Source organism: Globicephala melas, unplaced genomic scaffold (assembly GCF_963455315.2).
Source record: "Globicephala melas unplaced genomic scaffold, mGloMel1.2 SCAFFOLD_417, whole genome shotgun sequence".
In the NCBI taxonomy this organism is placed as follows: Eukaryota; Metazoa; Chordata; class Mammalia; order Artiodactyla; family Delphinidae; genus Globicephala; species Globicephala melas.
Window position 1 is genome coordinate 143,331 of NW_027207586.1, and position 18,661 is coordinate 161,991.

Consider the following 18,661-nt stretch of genomic DNA (forward strand, 5'->3'; position numbering starts at 1 on the left):
CCCGGAGGCTTCAGGGCCCGGGGCCCGCGGTCCCTTGGGCATCGGCCCTGCCCGCCCACGCGGCCCTAGGCGCAGCCCGGCCGCAGCCCGGGCCGGCCCTCCTGCCCGACAGCAGCTGGCCCGAAGCCACCGGGAGCCACCATTGAGTCGCCACGGCCCCTCAGCCCCGGCAAGGCCACCCTTGCCCCCACACCCCCCGCCGAGCTCAGGACCCCGCCCCTGGTGGCCGGCAGGTCCGGGGAAGCGGCCCCTGCCCTCGATCCCGCTCCCGCACCCGGCCGCGGTGACACGCCAGAGGGGCGGGGTGGGGGGGGGCTTTTGTCGGAGGGAGCTGTGGAGGGACACACCGGCACACAGGTGGCGGCGCCGGGGCTGGGCGCCGGTGGGGGCGGCCAGGTGCAGGTCGAGGGGCTCGCGGGCCGAAAGGACGGCAACTGGGCCCGCGGCGGAGTCTGGGTCTGGAGGGCTCTGAGCCTCCATCCGCTCTGGTGCCTCGGGTCTACCGGCCCGACGCCTGGTAGCGCGACACCCCACCGGCCCACAGACGTAGCCTCCCCAGCTGTGCTCACAGCGAGTCCAACCGCAGCCTGCATCCCTCCACGGGACACTTGGATTACTCCCGCGATCCCCACGAGGTGCGGCACCCGGCGGCCGAATGGGCTGAGATCCTGCCCTTGCGGCGCCCTGTGGCCACCTCCGCCTCCCTCACGGTACTGGCCGAGGCCTCGGACCAGCGGGCCCCGGCTCCCAGCTCAGCGCTGCTCCTCCGCCCCTCTCACCTCCTGCCCGACGTCCAGGCTACCGAGCACCCTCCACCCCCGCCCACCTTCATGCCACTCAGCCGGAACCCGGGAGGCAATGCCAACTACCAGGTGTATGACAGTCTGGTGCTGAAGCGGCAACCGCAGGAGGGCCAAGCGCGGGCCAACTCGCTGCTACCTTCCACCTCGGCCTCCAGGCCCTCTCTGCACGGGAGCCAGACTGGGAAAATGAACTTACCAGCAGCAAGTGGGGGCAGGGGCAGGGGGCGGCAGGGCATGGAGAGAGGAATAAAGAGCGCCAGAGTCCAGGAAACATTGGTGGTCTGTGGCTTGGAAGCGCCACTCCTTCTGCCAGCCTGGGTCCCTGCGCTTGGCTTCCTGCAATAAGAAGCCAGTGTCCCCTTCTTGGCCTGAGGGTCCCTTTGGTTTAGTGGCCACAGTTCTGCCAGCAGGCCCCTCCTGGTCCTATACCATGCACTAAGTACATCTGCAGCTGCAGACTCCAAACCCCTGGTCTCTGGGCACCTCCTCTGTGTCTCAGCTGTCCCTGTCCACAGAGAGCCTCATACAAGAAGTTGCTTCCAAACTGGGAGGTTCCACATCTGGGCAGGTCCAGCTCCAGGCCCAGTGAAGGGCATGAAGAAGGCTGAGGCTCTGGACTCCAGCCAGGCCTTCAGCAGGCCTCTGAGGCCAAGGTCTTCCTAGTCTCAAGAGGGGCCAAGAGACGCAATGTGTCATTTGAACAAGTGAGTCAGCGGGCGGTGAGCGAATGAATGACCGCTCGAGGGGATGTATGCCGGCCACCGGGCCCTGTTTGACTGTCCAGGCTCAGCTTACCTGACCCTGGTTACCAGGGAATGCCACTCTGGGCCCTCCTTTTCATCCCCCTCCCTCACTGTGACCTCACCACCTGCCCCATTATGACCCAGTCTGGCTCCCAGTTAAAACTGGAGGGCAGAGGGCCCAGGCAGTCCTGGGACCAACGGCCATGGGTGAGCGAAACTACTACCGAGCCGAGCCGTTCACTGGCCCCATCCCCAGGAAATGCCAGGAGCAAGGATACTCAATTCTTCTGATCCCGGTCAGCTTCATCTTGCTCAACGTGGGGATCAACATGGTGACTACGGTCAGGGCAGGATCTGTGCAGCGCGGTTGGGGGAGCCCTGGGGTCTTGAAGGGGCTGAGGTGGGAGGGCTGCTGGGGTGTGACCGGGACAAGGGTTGGATTTCAGGGCTCACCCTGCTCCCGGCCTCCCCCCTCCCCTTCTTCCCTCAACTCTGGAGGCATCTGAAGAGATTCTTGCGGGCATTTTTCAATCGTATTTTCCACAAAGGTGAGTGGGCGCCGGCGTGGGTTCAGGGGATGTGGGCCTGTCCCCTTTCTTCTATCCCTGCCTTGATTCTCAGCCCCTCAGGAACCCAGGCCCTGACCCATCTCGCCTTTCCCCACAGACAAGCAAGCCAGCTGTGTAGGCACCCATCGCATGTGCATGCGCTGCTCCGTGGATCCCAAGAACCTGTGCTCAAGAGTTTCTTCCCACTTCTGCCATCGCCCAAGCTTCCTGCTCGGGCAGGTAAACCACCTTGACTACTGCCTGCAGCGGGGCTCGGCGGGGGCGGAGCCGGCGGCCCCCCCGCCGCGGGCGAGTAAAGGAGAAGGCGGGCGGAGCGGGAGGCAAAAAGCCTACAGCACCCGGTATTCCCAGGCGGTCTCCCATCCAAGTACTAACCAGGCCCGACCCTGCTTAGCTTCCGAGATCAGACGAGATCGGGCGCGTTCAGGGTGGTATGGCCGTAGACGGGGGCGGGGGGCCGCGGGCGGCCTCTTGAGGCCCAGTTTCGCTGGCGCTGGCGCCTTAACGCCAGCCTGGCGGCCGGCCCGCCCCGGCAGGGCCCCCTCGCCCGCCCAGGCAGGGGCAACGGAGGTTTCGGGTATCGGGCGGCGGCGGAGGGTTTGGCGACCACCTCCCAGCCCAGGGCGGCCGTGACCCAGCAAACCCTTCGGCGCTTGGCGCCCCGCCCAAGATCCCGCACGTCGCTCACAGGGACGTGGCCCCGGAGGCTTCAGGGCCCGGGGCCCGCGGTCCCTTGGGCATCGGCCCTGCCCGCCCACGCGGCCCTAGGCGCAGCCCGGCCGCAGCCCGGGCCGGCCCTCCTGCCCGACAGCAGCTGGCCCGAAGCCACTGGGAGCCACCATTGAGTCGCCACGGCCCCTCAGCCCCGGCAAGGCCACCCTTGCCCCCACACCCCCCGCCGAGCTCAGGACCCCGCCCCTGGTGGCCGGCAGGTCCGGGGAAGCGGCCCCTGCCCTCGATCCCGCTCCCGCACCCGGCCGCGGTGACACGCCAGAGGGGCGGGGTGGGGGGGGGCTTTTGTCGGAGGGAGCTGTGGAGGGACACACCGGCACACAGGTGGCGGCGCCGGGGCTGGGCGCCGGTGGGGGCGGCCAGGTGCAGGTCGAGGGGCTCGCGGGCCGAAAGGACGGCAACTGGGCCCGCGGCGGAGTCTGGGTCTGGAGGGCTCTGAGCCTCCATCCGCTCTGGTGCCTCGGGTCTACCGGCCCGACGCCTGGTAGCGCGACACCCCACCGGCCCACAGACGTAGCCTCCCCAGCTGTGCTCACAGCGAGTCCAACCGCAGCCTGCATCCCTCCACGGGACACTTGGATTACTCCCGCGATCCCCACGAGGTGCGGCACCCGGCGGCCGAATGGGCTGAGATCCTGCCCTTGCGGCGCCCTGTGGCCACCTCCGCCTCCCTCACGGTACTGGCCGAGGCCTCGGACCAGCGGGCCCCGGCTCCCAGCTCAGCGCTGCTCCTCCGCCCCTCTCACCTCCTGCCCGACGTCCAGGCTACCGAGCACCCTCCACCCCCGCCCACCTTCATGCCACTCAGCCGGAACCCGGGAGGCAATGCCAACTACCAGGTGTATGACAGTCTGGTGCTGAAGCGGCAACCGCAGGAGGGCCAAGCGCGGGCCAACTCGCTGCTACCTTCCACCTCGGCCTCCAGGCCCTCTCTGCACGGGAGCCAGACTGGGAAAATGAACTTACCAGCAGCAAGTGGGGGCAGGGGCAGGGGGCGGCAGGGCATGGAGAGAGGAATAAAGAGCGCCAGAGTCCAGGAAACATTGGTGGTCTGTGGCTTGGAAGCGCCACTCCTTCTGCCAGCCTGGGTCCCGGCGCTTGGCTTCCTGCAATAAGAAGCCAGTGTCCCCTTCTTGGCCTGAGGGTCCCTTTGGTTTAGTGGCCACAGTTCTGCCAGCAGGCCCCTCCTGGTCCTATACCATGCACTAAGTACATCTGCAGCTGCAGACTCCAAACCCCTGGTCTCTGGGCACCTCCTCTGCGTCTCAGCTGTCCCTGTCCACAGAGAGCCTCATACAAGAAGTTGCTTCCAAACTGGGAGGTTCCACATCTGGGCAGGTCCAGCTCCAGGCCCAGTGAAGGGCATGAAGAAGGCTGAGGCTCTGGACTCCAGCCAGGCCTTCAGCAGGCCTCTGAGGCCAAGGTCTTCCTAGTCTCAAGAGGGGCCAAGAGACGCAATGTGTCATTTGAACAAGTGAGTCAGCGGGCGGTGAGCGAATGAATGACCGCTCGAGGGGATGTATGCCGGCCACCGGGCCCTGTTTGACTGTCCAGGCTCAGCTTACCTGACCCTGGTTACCAGGGAATGCCACTCTGGGCCCTCCTTTTCATCCCCCTCCCTCACTGTGACCTCACCACCTGCCCCATTATGACCCAGTCTGGCTCCCAGTTAAAACTGGAGGGCAGAGGGCCCAGGCAGTCCTGGGACCAACGGCCATGGGTGAGCGAAACTACTACCGAGCCGAGCCGTTCACTGGCCCCATCCCCAGGAAATGCCAGGAGCAAGGATACTCAATTCTTCTGATCCCGGTCAGCTTCATCTTGCTCAACGTGGGGATCAACATGGTGACTACGGTCAGGGCAGGATCTGTGCAGCGCGGTTGGGGGAGCCCTGGGGTCTTGAAGGGGCTGAGGTGGGAGGGCTGCTGGGGTGTGACCGGGACAAGGGTTGGATTTCAGGGCTCACCCTGCTCCCGGCCTCCACCCTCCCCTTCTTCCCTCAACTCTGGAGGCATCTGAAGAGATTCTTGCGGGCACTTTTCAATCGTATTTTCCACAAAGGTGAGTGGGCGCCGGCGTGGGTTCAGGGGATGTGGGCCTGTCCCCTTTCTTCTATCCCTGCCTTGATTCTCAGCCCCTCAGGAACCCAGGCCCTGACCCATCTCGCCTTTCCCCACAGACAAGCAAGCCAGCTGTGTAGGCACCCATCGCATGTGCATGCGCTGCTCCGTGGATCCCAAGAACCTGTGCTCAAGAGTTTCTTCCCACTTCTGCCATCGCCCAAGCTTCCTGCTCGGGCAGGTAAACCACCTTGACTACTGCCTGCAGCGGGGCTCGGCGGGGGCGGAGCCGGCGGCCCCCCCGCCGCGGGCGAGTAAAGGAGAAGGCGGGCGGAGCGGGAGGCAAAAAGCCTACAGCACCCGGTATTCCCAGGCGGTCTCCCATCCAAGTACTAACCAGGCCCGACCCTGCTTAGCTTCCGAGATCAGACGAGATCGGGCGCGTTCAGGGTGGTATGGCCGTAGACGGGGGCGGGGGGCCGCGGGCGGCCTCTTGAGGCCCAGTTTCGCTGGCGCTGGCGCCTTAACGCCAGCCTGGCGGCCGGCCCGCCCCGGCAGGGCCCCCTCGCCCGCCCAGGCAGGGGCAACGGAGGTCTCGGGTATCGGGCGGCGGCGGAGGGTTTGGCGACCACCTCCCAGCCCAGGGCGGCCGTGACCCAGCAAACCCTTCGGCGCTTGGCGCCCCGCCCAAGATCCCGCACGTCGCTCACAGGGACGTGGCCCCGGAGGCTTCAGGGCCCGGGGCCCGCGGTCCCTTGGGCATCGGCCCTGCCCGCCCACGCGGCCCTAGGCGCAGCCCGGCCGCAGCCCGGGCCGGCCCTCCTGCCCGACAGCAGCTGGCCCGAAGCCACTGGGAGCCACCATTGAGTCGCCACGGCCCCTCAGCCCCGGCAAGGCCACCCTTGCCCCCACACCCCCCGCCGAGCTCAGGACCCCGCCCCTGGTGGCCGGCAGGCCCGGGGAAGCGGCCCCTGCCCTCGATCCCGCTCCCGCACCCGGCCGCGGTGACACGCCAGAGGGGCGGGGTGGGGGGGGGCTTTTGTCGGAGGGAGCTGTGGAGGGACACACCGGCACACAGGTGGCGGCGCCGGGGCTGGGCGCCGGTGGGGGCGGCCAGGTGCAGGTCGAGGGGCTCGCGGGCCGAAAGGACGGCAACTGGGCCCGCGGCGGAGTCTGGGTCTGGAGGGCTCTGAGCCTCCATCCGCTCTGGTGCCTCGGGTCTACCGGCCCGACGCCTGGTAGTGCGACACCCCACCGGCCCACAGACGTAGCCTCCCCAGCTGTGCTCACAGCGAGTCCAACCGCAGCCTGCATCCCTCCACGGGACACTTGGATTACTCCCGCGATCCCCACGAGGTGCGGCACCCGGCGGCCGAATGGGCTGAGATCCTGCCCTTGCGGCGCCCTGTGGCCACCTCCGCCTCCCTCCCGGTACTGGCCGAGGCCTCGGACCAGCGGGCCCCGGCTCCCAGCTCAGCGCTGCTCCTCCGCCCCTCTCACCTCCTGCCCGACGTCCAGGCTACCGAGCACCCTCCACCCCCGCCCACCTTCATGCCACTCAGCCGGAACCCGGGAGGCAATGCCAACTACCAGGTGTATGACAGTCTGGTGCTGAAGCGGCAACCGCAGGAGGGCCAAGCGCGGGCCAACTCGCTGCTACCTTCCACCTCGGCCTCCAGGCCCTCTCTGCACGGGAGCCAGACTGGGAAAATGAACTTACCAGCAGCAAGTGGGGGCAGGGGCAGGGGGCGGCAGGGCATGGAGAGAGGAATAAAGAGCGCCAGAGTCCAGGAAACATTGGTGGTCTGTGGCTTGGAAGCGCCACTCCTTCTGCCAGCCTGGGTCCCTGCGCTTGGCTTCCTGCAATAAGAAGCCAGTGTCCCCTTCTTGGCCTGAGGGTCCCTTTGGTTTAGTGGCCACAGTTCTGCCAGCAGGCCCCTCCTGGTCCTATACCATGCACTAAGTACATCTGCAGCTGCAGACTCCAAACCCCTGGTCTCTGGGCACCTCCTCTGCGTCTCAGCTGTCCCTGTCCACAGAGAGCCTCATACAAGAAGTTGCTTCCAAACTGGGAGGTTCCACATCTGGGCAGGTCCAGCTCCAGGCCCAGTGAAGGGCATGAAGAAGGCTGAGGCTCTGGACTCCAGCCAGGCCTTCAGCAGGCCTCTGAGGCCAAGGTCTTCCTAGTCTCAAGAGGGGCCAAGAGACGCAATGTGTCATTTGAACAAGTGAGTCAGCGGGCGGTGAGCGAATGAATGACCGCTCGAGGGGATGTATGCCGGCCACCAGGCCCTGTTTGACTGTCCAGGCTCAGCTTACCTGACCCTGGTTACCAGGGAATGCCACTCTGGGCCCTCCTTTTCATCCCCCTCCCTCACTGTGACCTCACCACCTGCCCCATTATGACCCAGTCTGGCTCCCAGTTAAAACTGGAGGGCAGAGGGCCCAGGCAGTCCTGGGACCAACGGCCATGGGTGAGCGAAACTACTACCGAGCCGAGCCGTTCACTGGCCCCATCCCCAGGAAATGCCAGGAGCAAGGATACTCAATTCTTCTGATCCCGGTCAGCTTCATCTTGCTCAACGTGGGGATCAACATGGTGACTACGGTCAGGGCAGGATCTGTGCAGCGCGGTTGGGGGAGCCCTGGGGTCTTGAAGGGGCTGAGGTGGGAGGGCTGCTGGGGTGTGACCGGGACAAGGGTTGGATTTCAGGGCTCACCCTGCTCCCGGCCTCCCCCCTCCCCTTCTTCCCTCAACTCTGGAGGCATCTGAAGAGATTCTTGCGGGCACTTTTCAATCGTATTTTCCACAAAGGTGAGTGGGCGCCGGCGTGGGTTCAGGGGATGTGGGCCTGTCCCCTTTCTTCTATCCCTGCCTTGATTCTCAGCCCCTCAGGAACCCAGGCCCTGACCCATCTCGCCTTTCCCCACAGACAAGCAAGCCAGCTGTGTAGGCACCCATCGCATGTGCATGCGCTGCTCCGTGGATCCCAAGAACCTGTGCTCAAGAGTTTCTTCCCACTTCTGCCATCGCCCAAGCTTCCTGCTCGGGCAGGTAAACCCACCTTGACTACTGCCTGCAGCGGGGCTCGGCGGGGGCGGAGCCGGCGGCCCCCCCGCCGCGGGCGAGTAAAGGAGAAGGCGGGCGGAGCGGGAGGCAAAAAGCCTACAGCACCCGGTATTCCCAGGCGGTCTCCCATCCAAGTACTAACCAGGCCCGACCCTGCTTAGCTTCCGAGATCAGACGAGATCGGGCGCGTTCAGGGTGGTATGGCCGTAGACGGGGGCGGGGCGCCGCGGGCGGCCTCTTGAGGCCCAGTTTCGCTGGCGCTGGCGCCTTAACGCCAGCCTGGCGGCCGGCCCGCCCCGGCAGGGCCCCCTCGCCCGCCCAGGCAGGGGCAACGGAGGTCTCGGGTATCGGGCGGCGGCGGAGGGTTTGGCGACCACCTCCCAGCCCAGGGCGGCCGTGACCCAGCAAACCCTTCGGCGCTTGGCGCCCCGCCCAAGATCCCGCACGTCGCTCACAGGGACGTGGCCCCGGAGGCTTCAGGGCCCGGGGCCCGCGGTCCCTTGGGCATCGGCCCTGCCCGCCCACGCGGCCCTAGGCGCAGCCCGGCCGCAGCCCGGGCCGGCCCTCCTGCCCGACAGCAGCTGGCCCGAAGCCACTGGGAGCCACCATTGAGTCGCCACGGCCCCTCAGCCCCGGCAAGGCCACCCTTGCCCCCACACCCCCCGCCGAGCTCAGGACCCCGCCCCTGGTGGCCGGCAGGCCCGGGGAAGCGGCCCCTGCCCTCGATCCCGCTCCCGCACCCGGCCGCGGTGACACGCCAGAGGGGCGGGGTGGGGGGGGGCTTTTGTCGGAGGGAGCTGTGGAGGGACACACCGGCACACAGGTGGCGGCGCCGGGGCTGGGCGCCGGTGGGGGCGGCCAGGTGCAGGTCGAGGGGCTCGCGGGCCGAAAGGACGGCAACTGGGCCCGCGGCGGAGTCTGGGTCCGGGCCAGCCACCCCGGGAGCGTCTGGGGTGCGCCTGCCTTCCAGGGCCGCCTTCTGGCCGCCTGGCCGGCCGGGCCGGCGGGGAGCGACCCCGCCGGCGCGCGCCGTGGTGGGAGGGGCCTGAGGAGGTGGGGCCTGCAGCGGGGCCCGGCGGGGGCGGAGCCGGCGGCCCCCGCCGCGGGCGAGTAAAGGAGAAGGCGGGCGGAGCGGGAGGCAAAAAGCCTACAGCACCCGGTATTCCCAGGCGGTCTCCCATCCAAGTACTAACCAGGCCCGACCCTGCTTAGCTTCCGAGATCAGACGAGATCGGGCGCGTTCAGGGTGGTATGGCCGTAGACGGGGGCGGGGGGCCGCGGGCGGCCTCTTGAGGCCCAGTTTCGCTGGCGCTGGCGCCTTAACGCCAGCCTGGCGGCCGGCCCGCCCCGGCAGGGCCCCCTCGCCCGCCCAGGCAGGGGCAACGGAGGTCTCGGGTATCGGGCGGCGGCGGAGGGTTTGGCGACCACCTCCCAGCCCAGGGCGGCCGTGACCCAGCAAACCCTTCGGCGCTTGGCGCCCCGCCCAAGATCCCGCACGTCGCTCACAGGGACGTGGCCCCGGAGGCTTCAGGGCCCGGGGCCCGCGGTCCCTTGGGCATCGGCCCTGCCCGCCCACGCGGCCCTAGGCGCAGCCCGGCCGCAGCCCGGGCCGGCCCTCCTGCCCGACAGCAGCTGGCCCGAAGCCACTGGGAGCCACCATTGAGTCGCCACGGCCCCTCAGCCCCGGCAAGGCCACCCTTGCCCCCACACCCCCCGCCGAGCTCAGGACCCCGCCCCTGGTGGCCGGCAGGCCCGGGGAAGCGGCCCCTGCCCTCGATCCCGCTCCCGCACCCGGCCGCGGTGACACGCCAGAGGGGCGGGGTGGGGGGGGGCTTTTGTCGGAGGGAGCTGTGGAGGGACACACCGGCACACAGGTGGCGGCGCCGGGGCTGGGCGCCGGTGGGGGCGGCCAGGTGCAGGTCGAGGGGCTCGCGGGCCGAAAGGACGGCAACTGGGCCCGCGGCGGAGTCTGGGTCCGGGCCAGCCACCCCGGGAGCGTCTGGGGTGCGCCTGCCTTCCAGGGCCGCCTGGCCGGCCGGGCCGGCGGGGAGCGACCCCGCCGGCGCGCGCCGTGGTGGGAGGGGCCTGAGGAGGTGGGGCCTGCAGCGGGGCCCGGCGGGGGCGGAGCCGGCGGCCCCCGCCGCGGGCGAGTAAAGGAGAAGGCGGGCGGAGCGGGAGGCAAAAAGCCTACAGCACCCGGTATTCCCAGGCGGTCTCCCATCCAAGTACTAACCAGGCCCGACCCTGCTTAGCTTCCGAGATCAGACGAGATCGGGCGCGTTCAGGGTGGTATGGCCGTAGACGGGGGCGGGGGGCCGCGGGCGGCCTCTTGAGGCCCAGTTTCGCTGGCGCTGGCGCCTTAACGCCAGCCTGGCGGCCGGCCCGCCCCGGCAGGGCCCCCTCGCCCGCCCAGGCAGGGGCAACGGAGGTCTCGGGTATCGGGCGGCGGCGGAGGGTTTGGCGACCACCTCCCAGCCCAGGGCGGCCGTGACCCAGCAAACCCTTCGGCGCTTGGCGCCCCGCCCAAGATCCCGCACGTCGCTCACAGGGACGTGGCCCCGGAGGCTTCAGGGCCCGGGGCCCGCGGTCCCTTGGGCATCGGCCCTGCCCGCCCACGCGGCCCTAGGCGCAGCCCGGCCGCAGCCCGGGCCGGCCCTCCTGCCCGACAGCAGCTGGCCCGAAGCCACTGGGAGCCACCATTGAGTCGCCACGGCCCCTCAGCCCCGGCAAGGCCACCCTTGCCCCCACACCCCCCGCCGAGCTCAGGACCCCGCCCCTGGTGGCCGGCAGGCCCGGGGAAGCGGCCCCTGCCCTCGATCCCGCTCCCGCACCCGGCCGCGGTGACACGCCAGAGGGGCGGGGTGGGGGGGGGCTTTTGTCGGAGGGAGCTGTGGAGGGACACACCGGCACACAGGTGGCGGCGCCGGGGCTGGGCGCCGGTGGGGGCGGCCAGGTGCAGGTCGAGGGGCTCGCGGGCCGAAAGGACGGCAACTGGGCCCGCGGCGGAGTCTGGGTCCGGGCCAGCCACCCCGGGAGCGTCTGGGGTGCGCCTGCCTTCCAGGGCCGCCTTCTGGCCGCCTGGCCGGCCGGGCCGGCGGGGAGCGACCCCGCCGGCGCGCGCCGTGGTGGGAGGGGCCTGAGGAGGTGGGGCCTGCAGCGGGGCCCGGCGGGGGCGGAGCCGGCGGCCCCCGCCGCGGGCGAGTAAAGGAGAAGGCGGGCGGAGCGGGAGGCAAAAAGCCTACAGCACCCGGTATTCCCAGGCGGTCTCCCATCCAAGTACTAACCAGGCCCGACCCTGCTTAGCTTCCGAGATCAGACGAGATCGGGCGCGTTCAGGGTGGTATGGCCGTAGACGGGGGCGGGGGGCCGCGGGCGGCCTCTTGAGGCCCAGTTTCGCTGGCGCTGGCGCCTTAACACCAGCCTGGCGGCCGGCCCGCCCCGGCAGGGCCCCCTCGCCCGCCCAGGCAGGGGCAACGGAGGTCTCGGGTATCGGGCGGCGGCGGAGGGTTTGGCGACCACCTCCCAGCCCAGGGCGGCCGTGACCCAGCAAACCCTTCGGCGCTTGGCGCCCCGCCCAAGATCCCGCACGTCGCTCACAGGGACGTGGCCCCGGAGGCTTCAGGGCCCGGGGCCCGCGGTCCCTTGGGCATCGGCCCTGCCCGCCCACGCGGCCCTAGGCGCAGCCCGGCCGCAGCCCGGGCCGGCCCTCCTGCCCGACAGCAGCTGGCCCGAAGCCACCGGGAGCCACCATTGAGTCGCCACGGCCCCTCAGCCCCGGCAAGGCCACCCTTGCCCCCACACCCCCCGCCGAGCTCAGGACCCCGCCCCTGGTGGCCGGCAGGCCCGGGGAAGCGGCCCCTGCCCTCGATCCCGCTCCCGCACCCGGCCGCGGTGACACGCCAGAGGGGCGGGGTGGGGGGGGCTTTTGTCGGAGGGAGCTGTGGAGGGACACACCGGCACACAGGTGGCGGCGCCGGGGCTGGGCGCCGGTGGGGGCGGCCAGGTGCAGGTCGAGGGGCTCGCGGGCCGAAAGGACGGCAACTGGGCCCGCGGCGGAGTCTGGGTCTGGAGGGCTCTGAGCCTCCATCCGCTCTGGTGCCTCGGGTCTACCGGCCCGACGCCTGGTAGCGCGACACCCCACCGGCCCACAGACGTAGCCTCCCCAGCTGTGCTCACAGCGAGTCCAACCGCAGCCTGCATCCCTCCACGGGACACTTGGATTACTCCCGCGATCCCCACGAGGTGCGGCACCCGGCGGCCGAATGGGCTGAGATCCTGCCCTTGCGGCGCCCTGTGGCCACCTCCGCCTCCCTCCCGGTACTGGCCGAGGCCTCGGACCAGCGGGCCCCGGCTCCCAGCTCAGCGCTGCTCCTCCGCCCCTCTCACCTCCTGCCCGACGTCCAGGCTACCGAGCACCCTCCACCCCCGCCCACCTTCATGCCACTCAGCCGGAACCCGGGAGGCAATGCCAACTACCAGGTGTATGACAGTCTGGTGCTGAAGCGGCAACCGCAGGAGGGCCAAGCGCGGGCCAACTCGCTGCTACCTTCCACCTCGGCCTCCAGGCCCTCTCTGCACGGGAGCCAGACTGGGAAAATGAACTTACCAGCAGCAAGTGGGGGCAGGGGCAGGGGGCGGCAGGGCATGGAGAGAGGAATAAAGAGCGCCAGAGTCCAGGAAACATTGGTGGTCTGTGGCTTGGAAGCGCCACTCCTTCTGCCAGCCTGGGTCCCTGCGCTTGGCTTCCTGCAATAAGAAGCCAGTGTCCCCTTCTTGGCCTGAGGGTCCCTTTGGTTTAGTGGCCACAGTTCTGCCAGCAGGCCCCTCCTGGTCCTATACCATGCACTAAGTACATCTGCAGCTGCAGACTCCAAACCCCTGGTCTCTGGGCACCTCCTCTGTGTCTCAGCTGTCCCTGTCCACAGAGAGCCTCATACAAGAAGTTGCTTCCAAACTGGGAGGTTCCACATCTGGGCAGGTCCAGCTCCAGGCCCAGTGAAGGGCATGAAGAAGGCTGAGGCTCTGGACTCCAGCCAGGCCTTCAGCAGGCCTCTGAGGCCAAGGTCTTCCTAGTCTCAAGAGGGGCCAAGAGACGCAATGTGTCATTTGAACAAGTGAGTCAGCGGGCGGTGAGCGAATGAATGACCGCTCGAGGGGATGTATGCCGGCCACCGGGCCCTGTTTGACTGTCCAGGCTCAGCTTACCTGACCCTGGTTACCAGGGAATGCCACTCTGGGCCCTCCTTTTCATCCCCCTCCCTCACTGTGACCTCACCACCTGCCCCATTATGACCCAGTCTGGCTCCCAGTTAAAACTGGAGGGCAGAGGGCCCAGGCAGTCCTGGGACCAACGGCCATGGGTGAGCGAAACTACTACCGAGCCGAGCCGTTCACTGGCCCCATCCCCAGGAAATGCCAGGAGCAAGGATACTCAATTCTTCTGATCCCGGTCAGCTTCATCTTGCTCAACGTGGGGATCAACATGGTGACTATGGTCAGGGCAGGATCTGTGCAGCGCGGTTGGGGGAGCCCTGGGGTCTTGAAGGGGCTGAGGTGGGAGGGCTGCTGGGGTGTGACCGGGACAAGGGTTGGATTTCAGGGCTCACCCTGCTCCCGGCCTCCCCCCTCCCCTTCTTCCCTCAACTCTGGAGGCATCTGAAGAGATTCTTGCGGGCACTTTTCAATCGTATTTTCCACAAAGGTGAGTGGGCGCCGGCGTGGGTTCAGGGGATGTGGGCCTGTCCCCTTTCTTCTATCCCTGCCTTGATTCTCAGCCCCTCAGGAACCCAGGCCCTGACCCATCTCGCCTTTCCCCACAGACAAGCAAGCCAGCTGTGTAGGCACCCATCGCATGTGCATGCGCTGCTCCGTGGATCCCAAGAACCTGTGCTCAAGAGTTTCTTCCCACTTCTGCCATCGCCCAAGCTTCCTGCTCGGGCAGGTAAACCCACCTTGACTACTGCCTGCAGCGGGGCTCGGCGGGGGCGGAGCCGGCGGCCCCCCCGCCGCGGGCGAGTAAAGGAGAAGGCGGGCGGAGCGGGAGGCAAAAAGCCTACAGCACCCGGTATTCCCAGGCGGTCTCCCATCCAAGTACTAACCAGGCCCGACCCTGCTTAGCTTCCGAGATCAGACGAGATCGGGCGCGTTCAGGGTGGTATGGCCGTAGACGGGGGCGGGGCGCCGCGGGCGGCCTCTTGAGGCCCAGTTTCGCTGGCGCTGGCGCCTTAACGCCAGCCTGGCGGCCGGCCCGCCCCGGCAGGGCCCCCTCGCCCGCCCAGGCAGGGGCAACGGAGGTCTCGGGTATCGGGCGGCGGCGGAGGGTTTGGCGACCACCTCCCAGCCCAGGGCGGCCGTGACCCAGCAAACCCTTCGGCGCTTGGCGCCCCGCCCAAGATCCCGCACGTCGCTCACAGGGACGTGGCCCCGGAGGCTTCAGGGCCCGGGGCCCGCGGTCCCTTGGGCATCGGCCCTGCCCGCCCACGCGGCCCTAGGCGCAGCCCGGCCGCAGCCCGGGCCGGCCCTCCTGCCCGACAGCAGCTGGCCCGAAGCCACTGGGAGCCACCATTGAGTCGCCACGGCCCCTCAGCCCCGGCAAGGCCACCCTTGCCCCCACACCCCCCGCCGAGCTCAGGACCCCGCCCCTGGTGGCCGGCAGGCCCGGGGAAGCGGCCCCTGCCCTCGATCCCGCTCCCGCACCCGGCCGCGGTGACACGCCAGAGGGGCGGGGTGGGGGGGGGCTTTTGTCGGAGGGAGCTGTGGAGGGACACACCGGCACACAGGTGGCGGCGCCGGGGCTGGGCGCCGGTGGGGGCGGCCAGGTGCAGGTCGAGGGGCTCGCGGGCCGAAAGGACGGCAACTGGGCCCGCGGCGGAGTCTGGGTCCGGGCCAGCCACCCCGGGAGCGTCTGGGGTGCGCCTGCCTTCCAGGGCCGCCTGGCCGGCCGGGCCGGCGGGGAGCGACCCCGCCGGCGCGCGCCGTGGTGGGAGGGGCCTGAGGAGGTGGGGCCTGCAGCGGGGCCCGGCGGGGGCGGAGCCGGCGGCCCCCGCCGCGGGCGAGTAAAGGAGAAGGCGGGCGGAGCGGGAGGCAAAAAGCCTACAGCACCCGGTATTCCCAGGCGGTCTCCCATCCAAGTACTAACCAGGCCCGACCCTGCTTAGCTTCCGAGATCAGACGAGATCGGGCGCGTTCAGGGTGGTATGGCCGTAGACGGGGGCGGGGGGCCGCGGGCGGCCTCTTGAGGCCCAGTTTCGCTGGCGCTGGCGCCTTAACGCCAGCCTGGCGGCCGGCCCGCCCCGGCAGGGCCCCCTCGCCCGCCCAGGCAGGGGCAACGGAGGTCTCGGGTATCGGGCGGCGGCGGAGGGTTTGGCGACCACCTCCCAGCCCAGGGCGGCCGTGACCCAGCAAACCCTTCGGCGCTTGGCGCCCCGCCCAAGATCCCGCACGTCGCTCACAGGGACGTGGCCCCGGAGGCTTCAGGGCCCGGGGCCCGCGGTCCCTTGGGCATCGGCCCTGCCCGCCCACGCGGCCCTAGGCGCAGCCCGGCCGCAGCCCGGGCCGGCCCTCCTGCCCGACAGCAGCTGGCCCGAAGCCACTGGGAGCCACCATTGAGTCGCCACGGCCCCTCAGCCCCGGCAAGGCCACCCTTGCCCCCACACCCCCCGCCGAGCTCAGGACCCCGCCCCTGGTGGCCGGCAGGCCCGGGGAAGCGGCCCCTGCCCTCGATCCCGCTCCCGCACCCGGCCGCGGTGACACGCCAGAGGGGCGGGGTGGGGGGGGGCTTTTGTCGGAGGGAGCTGTGGAGGGACACACCGGCACACAGGTGGCGGCGCCGGGGCTGGGCGCCGGTGGGGGCGGCCAGGTGCAGGTCGAGGGGCTCGCGGGCCGAAAGGACGGCAACTGGGCCCGCGGCGGAGTCTGGGTCCGGGCCAGCCACCCCGGGAGCGTCTGGGGTGCGCCTGCCTTCCAGGGCCGCCTGGCCGGCCGGGCCGGCGGGGAGCGACCCCGCCGGCGCGCGCCGTGGTGGGAGGGGCCTGAGGAGGTGGGGCCTGCAGCGGGGCCCGGCGGGGGCGGAGCCGGCGGCCCCCGCCGCGGGCGAGTAAAGGAGAAGGCGGGCGGAGCGGGAGGCAAAAAGCCTACAGCACCCGGTATTCCCAGGCGGTCTCCCATCCAAGTACTAACCAGGCCCGACCCTGCTTAGCTTCCGAGATCAGACGAGATCGGGCGCGTTCAGGGTGGTATGGCCGTAGACGGGGGCGGGGGGCCGCGGGCGGCCTCTTGAGGCCCAGTTTCGCTGGCGCTGGCGCCTTAACGCCAGCCTGGCGGCCGGCCCGCCCCGGCAGGGCCCCCTCGCCCGCCCAGGCAGGGGCAACGGAGGTCTCGGGTATCGGGCGGCGGCGGAGGGTTTGGCGACCACCTCCCAGCCCAGGGCGGCCGTGACCCAGCAAACCCTTCGGCGCTTGGCGCCCCGCCCAAGATCCCGCACGTCGCTCACAGGGACGTGGCCCCGGAGGCTTCAGGGCCCGGGGCCCGCGGTCCCTTGGGCATCGGCCCTGCCCGCCCACGCGGCCCTAGGCGCAGCCCGGCCGCAGCCCGGGCCGGCCCTCCTGCCCGACAGCAGCTGGCCCGAAGCCACTGGGAGCCACCATTGAGTCGCCACGGCCCCTCAGCCCCGGCAAGGCCACCCTTGCCCCCACACCCCCCGCCGAGCTCAGGACCCCGCCCCTGGTGGCCGGCAGGCCCGGGGAAGCGGCCCCTGCCCTCGATCCCGCTCCCGCACCCGGCCGCGGTGACACGCCAGAGGGGCGGGGTGGGGGGGGGCTTTTGTCGGAGGGAGCTGTGGAGGGACACACCGGCACACAGGTGGCGGCGCCGGGGCTGGGCGCCGGTGGGGGCGGCCAGGTGCAGGTCGAGGGGCTCGCGGGCCGAAAGGACGGCAACTGGGCCCGCGGCGGAGTCTGGGTCCGGGCCAGCCACCCCGGGAGCGTCTGGGGTGCGCCTGCCTTCCAGGGCCGCCTTCTGGCCGCCTGGCCGGCCGGGCCGGCGGGGAGCGACCCCGCCGGCGCGCGCCGTGGTGGGAGGGGCCTGAGGAGGTGGGGCCTGCAGCGGGGCCCGGCGGGGGCGGAGCCGGCGGCCCCCGCCGCGGGCGAGTAAAGGAGAAGGCGGGCGGAGCGGGAGGCAAAAAGCCTACAGCACCCGGTATTCCCAGGCGGTCTCCCATCCAAGTACTAACCAGGCCCGACCCTGCTTAGCTTCCGAGATCAGACGAGATCGGGCGCGTTCAGGGTGGTATGGCCGTAGACGGGGGCGGGGGGCCGCGGGCGGCCTCTTGAGGCCCAGTTTCGCTGGCGCTGGCGCCTTAACACCAGCCTGGCGGCCGGCCCGCCCCGGCAGGGCCCCCTCGCCCGCCCAGGCAGGGGCAACGGAGGTCTCGGGTATCGGGCGGCGGCGGAGGGTTTGGCGACCACCTCCCAGCCCAGGGCGGCCGTGACCCAGCAAACCCTTCGGCGCTTGGCGCCCCGCCCAAGATCCCGCACGTCGCTCACAGGGACGTGGCCCCGGAGGCTTCAGGGCCCGGGGCCCGCGGTCCCTTGGGCATCGGCCCTGCCCGCCCACGCGGCCCTAGGCGCAGCCCGGCCGCAGCCCGGGCCGGCCCTCCTGCCCGACAGCAGCTGGCCCGAAGCCACCGGGAGCCACCATTGAGTCGCCACGGCCCCTCAGCCCCGGCAAGGCCACCCTTGCCCCCACACCCCCCGCCGAGCTCAGGACCCCGCCCCTGGTGGCCGGCAGGCCCGGGGAAGCGGCCCCTGCCCTCGATCCCGCTCCCGCACCCGGCCGCGGTGACACGCCAGAGGGGCGGGGTGGGGGGGGCTTTTGTCGGAGGGAGCTGTGGAGGGACACACCGGCACACAGGTGGCGGCGCCGGGGCTGGGCGCCGGTGGGGGCGGCCAGGTGCAGGTCGAGGGGCTCGCGGGCCGAAAGGACGGCAACTGGGCCCGCGGCGGAGTCTGGGTCTGGAGGGCTCTGAGCCTCCATCCGCTCTGGTGCCTCGGGTCTACCGGCCCGACGCCTGGTAGCGCGACACCCCACCGGCCCACAGACGTAGCCTCCCCAGCTGTGCTCACAGCGAGTCCAACCGCAGCCTGCATCCCTCCACGGGACACTTGGATTACTCCCGCGATCCCCACGAGGTGCGGCACCCGGCGGCCGAATGGGCTGAGATCCTGCCCTTGCGGCGCCCTGTGGCCACCTCCGCCTCCCTCACGGTACTGGCCGAGGCCTCGGACCAGCGGGCCCCGGCTCCCAGCTCAGCGCTGCTCCTCCGCCCCTCTCACCTCCTGCCCGACGTCCAGGCTACCGAGCACCCTCCACCCCCGCCCACCTTCATGCCACTCAGCCGGAACCCGGGAGGCAATGCCAACTACCAGGTGTATGACAGTCTGGTGCTGAAGCGGCAACCGCAGGAGGGCCAAGCGCGGGCCAACTCGCTGCTACCTTCCACCTCGGCCTCCAGGCCCTCTCTGCACGGGAGCCAGACTGGGAAAATGAACTTACCAGCAGCAAGTGGGGGCAGGGGCAGGGGGCGGCAGGGCATGGAGAGAGGAATAAAGAGCGCCAGAGTCCAGGAAACATTGGTGGTCTGTGGCTTGGAAGCGCCACTCCTTCTGCCAGCCTGGGTCCCTGCGCT

At 70.2% G+C, this 18,661-nt stretch overlaps 10 non-coding genes across 10 annotated transcripts; all 10 read right to left on the bottom strand.

Annotated features, from left to right (window-relative positions):
* Positions 1-2,441: 2,441 nt before the first annotated feature.
* Positions 2,442-2,560, bottom strand: LOC132596005 (5S ribosomal RNA). The gene has a single exon (XR_009562111.1). It is a non-coding gene; the product is annotated as a 5S ribosomal RNA (ribosomal RNA).
* Positions 2,561-5,255: 2,695 nt separating this feature from the next.
* LOC132596007 (5S ribosomal RNA) lies at positions 5,256-5,374 on the bottom strand. The gene has a single exon (XR_009562113.1). It is a non-coding gene; the product is annotated as a 5S ribosomal RNA (ribosomal RNA).
* Positions 5,375-8,070: 2,696 nt separating this feature from the next.
* On the bottom strand, positions 8,071-8,189 carry LOC132596008 (5S ribosomal RNA). Its single transcript, XR_009562114.1, has one exon. It is a non-coding gene; the product is annotated as a 5S ribosomal RNA (ribosomal RNA).
* A 932-nt stretch (positions 8,190-9,121) lies between these two features.
* Positions 9,122-9,240, bottom strand: LOC132596009 (5S ribosomal RNA). The gene has a single exon (XR_009562115.1). It is a non-coding gene; the product is annotated as a 5S ribosomal RNA (ribosomal RNA).
* Positions 9,241-10,161: 921 nt separating this feature from the next.
* Positions 10,162-10,280, bottom strand: LOC132596010 (5S ribosomal RNA). The gene has a single exon (XR_009562116.1). It is a non-coding gene; the product is annotated as a 5S ribosomal RNA (ribosomal RNA).
* A 932-nt stretch (positions 10,281-11,212) lies between these two features.
* Positions 11,213-11,331, bottom strand: LOC132596011 (5S ribosomal RNA). The gene has a single exon (XR_009562117.1). It is a non-coding gene; the product is annotated as a 5S ribosomal RNA (ribosomal RNA).
* A 2,695-nt stretch (positions 11,332-14,026) lies between these two features.
* Positions 14,027-14,145, bottom strand: LOC132596012 (5S ribosomal RNA). The gene has a single exon (XR_009562118.1). It is a non-coding gene; the product is annotated as a 5S ribosomal RNA (ribosomal RNA).
* Positions 14,146-15,066: 921 nt separating this feature from the next.
* Positions 15,067-15,185, bottom strand: LOC132596013 (5S ribosomal RNA). Its single transcript, XR_009562119.1, has one exon. It is a non-coding gene; the product is annotated as a 5S ribosomal RNA (ribosomal RNA).
* A 921-nt stretch (positions 15,186-16,106) lies between these two features.
* Positions 16,107-16,225, bottom strand: LOC132596014 (5S ribosomal RNA). Its single transcript, XR_009562120.1, has one exon. It is a non-coding gene; the product is annotated as a 5S ribosomal RNA (ribosomal RNA).
* Positions 16,226-17,157: 932 nt separating this feature from the next.
* On the bottom strand, positions 17,158-17,276 carry LOC132596015 (5S ribosomal RNA). The gene has a single exon (XR_009562121.1). It is a non-coding gene; the product is annotated as a 5S ribosomal RNA (ribosomal RNA).
* Between the last annotated feature and the right edge of the window lie 1,385 nt (positions 17,277-18,661).